Below are 7,174 nucleotides of genomic sequence, written 5' to 3' on the forward strand. Positions count from 1 at the left end.
GTTAGCGGGTAAAGTTATGTACTTTTTATAGTTTTTTGAGTTTATACTATAGTAATATATATCACACTAGTTAATTGACCCGTGAATTCACGGGTTGGCGAAAAAATTTATATTATAATATTAGTGTTATATTGACCCTTTAACTATCATAACGTATAAGATTATTTGATAATATTAGTGTTATTGACAAAAAAAAAAAAAAAGTATAAGATTAGTGTTATTGACAAAAGAAAAGTATAAGATTATTTGATAATAAATTGAATTATCATAATGTTGACATAAATATAACATCTTCAAGAATCATCAAATTACGCTAAAGGCACGCTAATAATCCTTATGGATATAATGATTTTGGACTTATGATCACCTTAATCAATATTATCATGCTGCAGTCAAAATTAAGTCTAAAAAAAACATCTTTGATCAAAACCGAAGGATTGGATAACCAAACATAATGTTCATGCGGAAGGCACAACCGAGATGTAACAGCCCATTGGAAGACTTTTAAGATGAATGTTGCCGACGATATTTGTCCAACACAAAAATTCCAAAAAAAAAAGAAAAAAAGAAAAAAAAAAAAAAGAAAAGAAAAAAAAAAGTAGCCTTGTTCCTTGAGATCTAAATCGTCGATGAAGGACATGGACATATCAACCAAATCCAAATTCCCCACAAAAAGTTATACGGAGTAACTGATCAGAGCATATCACTCACAATTCATATCAGATAGCGATTACTATAAGTATGACTGATATACAAACTATTCCATTAGTGTCTTGCAATAGTGACTATTCATAATCACATAAAAAACAATATCAGGTATCCAAAAACAAAATTAATTGTTAGAACTTTGAATATAATGCTATTTGGCATTAACACCCTTTTACTTTTGCAATTTGCATAATGTTGTTTGGCATTAATACAAATTAACCCATAATATCAACTAAATGGGTAAAAATAATCACCATTTGTTAAAAGTACATATACGCTAAAATAAATATTCAGGTCTTCATGGTACTCACAAATCAATAAGTTTGCAATCCAAACCTACTTATCAACAGGTAACAACATAGATATTAATGGTTTAGTTAAAACTACACATACACTAAAATAAAGTTTCATGTTTTCATAGAAGACCCAAATTAAAAAGTCTTCAATCCAAACTCACTACTTCTATCCTCTTCAATGAGTACGTGAGTATAATAAAAAGTAGTCGTAACAGTGCACTGGATAATCAAAAATAGTAGTAAGAGTGCTCTGCCATTGTGTCATATTTTTGCTAAATATTGAACTGCTCATAAAACATGACAAAATTCTCTTTTCCTAAATACAGTATCATTATCGACAAATTATTACCAAGAGTGCACTGGATAATCCAAAATAGTAGTAATATGAACGAATCAAGTATAATGAAATTACTTAAAGGAGTAAATGTGATCACAATCATTGTCATTATCGTCGTGGAATAGCTTGAAAACTCTCAACTCCGATCCCCTTCAAAATCAACAACAAAGTTGAAGAATAGTGTTACTAAACAATATGGACAGAAAAAGATTAGATAATTAAGCATGACTCGTAGAGATATCAAATAGAAGTACTGGATGCTTCTTATGCACCTTTCATTCATGGGCTTCAAACACATGTTGAGAACGCACATAGAAATAGTTATGCTCACAAACACATTTGAATGAGTGTTTCACAATTATGATTATTTAATGATTTAGGTGTAAAGTGACTCCTAAATAACTCTATGATCAGTTCATGGTTTTTATAGTAGCTACAACTAATAGAATCATTGGGTACCTACATAACCACATTCTTGGTTATTTTAACTATATTTGAAAATTATACTTGAAGTCACGAAAATTATTCTAGTTCAAAAGCACAATCTAGCAATTAAGTAAAAAAAATTGAAGATCAAGTTCAAAATCAAAAAAAGATTGTAAGATTTGGATAGAGATAGGACCTTGATGACAGCCATTTGACCACCAAACATCAACACATCACCCATTTGAAGAATGACCCTTATTCCATTTACAGATTACCTGAATACACACCATATCATGATCATGATAAACATCATACCAAGATTATAACACATTACAACAAAACTGAAATGAAACTGCAAACAAATCAAAAGAATGGGAGTTCAAAAGAAACATAACAAACGATTCAAAAGTAGATGGGTTGAATTAACCACCTTTTGAAATAAACTTTATATACCTCATTTGCTAGGCTCGTAAATTAAAAACTAACTTGGTTAAGTTTCAAATATATACAAATTGTTGAAAGCTGCAATTATCATCTTACAGTGCAATAATATTAGTGGTATATAATCACATAACCTAGTCTTAATCTTAATTAAATTTAAAATTGGTTGAAACATAAAAGTCTAGATACAAATTGTTAAAGCTACAGTTATCATCTATACTTACAGAATCGTACTAAACCCTAAAATACATAAACTTATAAAATTGAAATCAAACCCTAAACTACAAACACCAAACATAAACTTACAATTTTGAACTCGGTGAACAAAAAAACAATTGATCTCATATTTTTGGAGCACAAATTCATACTTGAATATGGAGGAATAAGAAGTTAGGTGATTAAAACACATGTAAAAATTTGAGTAATGAATAGAGGAGGATCTCAATTTTTAGGGTAGTTGTACCATTGATAAGCCAATGGGGAAAAAACAGGCGTGAGTTTTGAACAGTGTGACAGATTGCAGAAAAGCGTGTTTTGATGCAGACTCTCAAAATAATTTTAGTTTGATTGCATTTTGTTAATATTAATATTTAAATATTACATCATTAAACTCTCATTAACAACCCTTTAGAGCATATTGTACAACTTACCAAAGCATATAGTGACATAAGCTCAAACTCCCTTTTAATATATAGTATAGATGGTTAAGTTTCAAATATATACAAATTGTTGAAAGCTGCAATTATCATCTTACAGTGCAATAATATTAGTGGTATATAATCACATAACCTAGTCTTAATCTTAATTAAATTTAAAATTGGTTGAAACATAAAAGTCTAGATACAAATTGTTAAAGCTACAGTTATCATCTATACTTACAGAATCGTACTAAACCCTAAAATACATAAACTTATAAAATTGAAATCAAACCCTAAACTACAAACACCAAACATAAACTTACAATTTTGAACTCGGTGAACAAAAAAACAATTGATCTCATATTTTTGGAGCACAAATTCATACTTGAATATGGAGGAATAAGAAGTTAGGTGATTAAAACACATGTAAAAATTTGAGTAATGAATAGAGGAGGATCTCAATTTTTAGGGTAGTTGTACCATTGATAAGCCAATGGGGAAAAAACAGGCGTGAGTTTTGAACAGTGTGACAGATTGCAGAAAAGCGTGTTTTGATGCAGACTCTCAAAATAATTTTAGTTTAATTGCATTTTGTTAATATTAATATTTAAATATTACATCATTAAACTCTCATTAACAACCCTTTAGAGCATATTGTACAACTTACCAAAGCATATAGTGACATAAGCTCAAACTCCCTTTTAATATATAGTATAGATTAGACCACCCCTATCGTTGGTTACCCGTCCGTTACCCGCACATTACCCGTCATTACCCGTAACTAACCATAGGCACGGGCTCATTACCCGCTTTAGTTACTCGCATTCACCATGGATTTAACGGAAGTTTTAAGTTTAGTTATAGGAATTGTAGGTCCAGTGGCTTTTTATTGTTGGACTTGATGCTTTATTGCTTGTACGTTGTATATTAAGAGGAGTATTGTTTTAGCCATTATAGGGAGTGTTTAATTATGAGTTAGTTATAGGATATTGGTGTTGATGTGGCGCTGATGTGGAAGATTAAGAGGATGAATAGTTTAGTTACGATAGAGAGTGGCCTTATAGTTCTATGTGGTATCTGAAGACTTATGAAAATGGTCCTCTACTTTGATGAGATTTATGATATAAAATTCACTGATTCATCATGAAGCAAAAACCCATGAACCGGGCTCAAAATCTGGGCTGGACCAACAGATATATATATAATCAGGGTTGTAAAAAACTCGATTACTCGCCGTTTAATCCCCGACTAGTCATTTTTAGGAGCAATCCGTTCCGATTTTCAAAAATCCGTTTAATTAAACGGTCAACATCATATTGATGGATCAAAATCGAATTTGGTAATCAAAGTCGGTCAAAGTCAAAAATGGTTAATAATTTAACATGAATTTAAATTAGAATTTTATAGTTTTGAAGTAAAATGAATAATTTTAGACAATTATTTTAAAATTATTTTTATATTTATGGTTTTTTCCTAAAATTACACATATAAGTATTAAATTTTAATATTTAAATGTATACAGTACAATCCGATTAATCTCCGATTAATCCCCGAATTTGCGATTAATCCTTTCAAAGTCCCGACCGATTAATCCCCAAATAGTGAATTTTGCAACCTTGTATATAATGGAACATCAAAAATTCAAAATATACACCTTTAAGAAGGAATGGGCTCTCTAGAAAACAATGAGAATAGTAATAGGCAATAGCATTAAGACCATCTTTATTTCTGAGGGGCGTGTTGGCGTGTTGCTGGGTGAGGGTGGGGTGCTTGATGAGCGTTTTGTCAGACTGCTGTGTAATGAGGTAGAGTGTTAAGTGGCATGTTGGGTGATGTGTTAAAATCTGATTGAAAGTTGGGTGAAATAGTTGATACAAAATAATTGTATATTGAAAATTAACCAATGAAAATCAAGCAAATAGCAGCACATGTGTAACGACCCGTTCTAATCCATCTGGACGAATACATTACATTTGGTTACATCGCGAGGTACTTGACCTCTATATGATACATTTTACAAACATTGCATTCGTTTTTAAAAGACAAACTTTCATTACAATGAAAGTTGACGGCATGCATACCATTTCATAATACATCCAACTATAATTGACTTAATAATAATCTTGATAAAATCAACGACTCGAATGCAACGTCTTTTGAAATATGTCATGAATGACTCCAAGTAATATCTCTAAAATGAGCAAATGCACAGCGGAAGATTTCTTTCATACCTGAGAATAAACATGTTTTAAAGTGTCAACCAAAAGGTTGGTGAGTTCATACGTTTATCGTAAACAATAAAATTCATCATTTTGATAGACCACAAGATTCAAATACAGTACACCTATCTCGTGTACGAAACCATTTTTCATAATACTTAGCAGAGTAGGTTCGTATTATTTTCTCCCCCGTAGGTTGCCTCGCGATTTTTAAATAATCGTGCACATATCTCGTGCACAAAACTAATACACATAACCTGTGTATAAAAATCATTCTCTTGATACATAACATTCATTTCGATTTCATTGCTCAACAGGGTAACTGACCTTAACATATAATTCACATCAATAATATCCCCAAAACAGAACATCTCGTCGGTATAATATATAAACTTCGAAGTACTAAACACCACGCCCACTAGCTCTTCCGTCTAGTGAACATTCTGGGTGGGGGTGTTAAACCCGGTAGCTACCTTTAGGATTCTTGTGAATTAGGGCCATACCCGTTCTAATTCTTAGGTTACCAAGCAATAATAATTAGGGAAAATATTCACAACAATTAGTGGCAATTATAACGTCCAACTAATTCAATAATAATCAACAGAACTTCTGTCTGCATAATAATTCATTCAAGGAATGTTTTGCTTGTGTCTATCTCGTCAAACATTTATAAAAGCATTTCATGTATTCGCAGTTCAAAATATATTTCAAAAGCATTTAATAAAGCAGTTATAAAAACAGCGCATGTATTCTCAGTCCCAAAAATATAAAGAGTAAAAGGGAGCATATGAACTCAATATACGATATTTTGTAGTAAAAATATGCATACGACGGAACTGAACAATGCAAGGTTGGCCTCGGATTCACGAACCTATATCATTTATATATATATATATATTAACGTACATAATTGTAATCGAACAAATTTATATATATATAAATCTATTAGTTATATCATTTTTATTAATAACTTATATGTTTTCTATATTCATTTTATATATTAATGATTCTATTAATGATAATAACAATGATAGTTTTAATAATAAAGGTAATCTTTTAAAAATGTAGATTTTAATGAAAATGATAATTTTTATACTTTTAATAATAAGAATGATAATAATAATAGTAATAATAATAATGACTATAATATCTATAATAATAATGTTTTTACTAATAATGATAATAATAATGATATTAATAGTAATAATACTTATTTTAATAGTAAAAATGATATTAATGATAATAATACTAAAACTAATAATACTTATAATAATAATAACAATTATAATACTAGTAATAACAATAATAATCATAATAATCCTAATAATAACTAATAATAATAATGATAGAAAAAAAATAAGAGTGTATACCCCTTTAAAAGCTTTTTCTAAAAAGAAATGCCCTAAACTGGGCTCGAACCCGTGACCTCCCACTCCACGACAACAAACCCAACAATTCCTCCATTCCGTGTTTCCTGAATTAATTCATGTTTTAATTATATAAAACCCATATTTTCTTGTTTCCATTTTCTTTTTATTCTTTAACATTGTTATTTGGCCCAAGTAGTTTCACAAACCCAATTAGCCAATTCATTTATTTCAATAAGCCCAACAAGAACTCGGCCCAAGGATGTTTTTATAACTCGTAACACTTAAACGAATCAGTGGAAAGAAGGAAAAAAAATAAAAAATAGCAGGTGTATCCCAAATGGGTTTTGATGGGTTGTGTGGTCTGCGAAACTAATACAGTAGCAGTAGCCGAGCAGTTCGTGGGTTTTTTTTAATGAGGATGTTGGTGGTTGGTTGCTCGAATGTAACCAGAAACACTAAAAAAACGAGCTACAGTAGCGGTTGTTCATGGTGGCGATTTTTGTTTCACGACAGAAGACTAGAAAGAAGCATAGTAGCAGTAAGATAATGGTAGCGTTGGTGGTTTATGACAGTTGAAACAGATACAGAAGAAATCAAGCTGTAGTAGTTCATCGAAGGTCTTTGGTGATGTTTTAGTTTGTTGAATAACGAAAATAAACAGAAAGATGTATAGCAGAAAACAGGAGCAGGTTACGACGGTGAATAGTGGTGGTATGGTGTCGATGGTGAAGTGGGTTTC

The 7,174-nt window shown here is 30.7% G+C and overlaps 1 long non-coding RNA gene across 1 annotated transcript; it reads right to left on the minus strand.

Moving 5' to 3' along the window:
* Positions 1 to 1,311: 1,311 nt before the first annotated feature.
* Positions 1,312 to 2,688, minus strand: LOC139890867 (uncharacterized). Its single transcript, XR_011773459.1, has 3 exons — positions 2,515 to 2,688; positions 1,964 to 2,042; positions 1,312 to 1,491 (listed from the first exon to the last, which is right to left on the minus strand). It is a non-coding gene; the product is annotated as an uncharacterized lncRNA (long non-coding RNA).
* Between the last annotated feature and the right edge of the window lie 4,486 nt (positions 2,689 to 7,174).

The sequence above is a fragment of the Rutidosis leptorrhynchoides genome, chromosome 2, assembly GCF_046630445.1.
Source record: "Rutidosis leptorrhynchoides isolate AG116_Rl617_1_P2 chromosome 2, CSIRO_AGI_Rlap_v1, whole genome shotgun sequence".
NCBI lineage: Eukaryota > Viridiplantae > Streptophyta > Magnoliopsida > Asterales > Asteraceae > Rutidosis > Rutidosis leptorrhynchoides.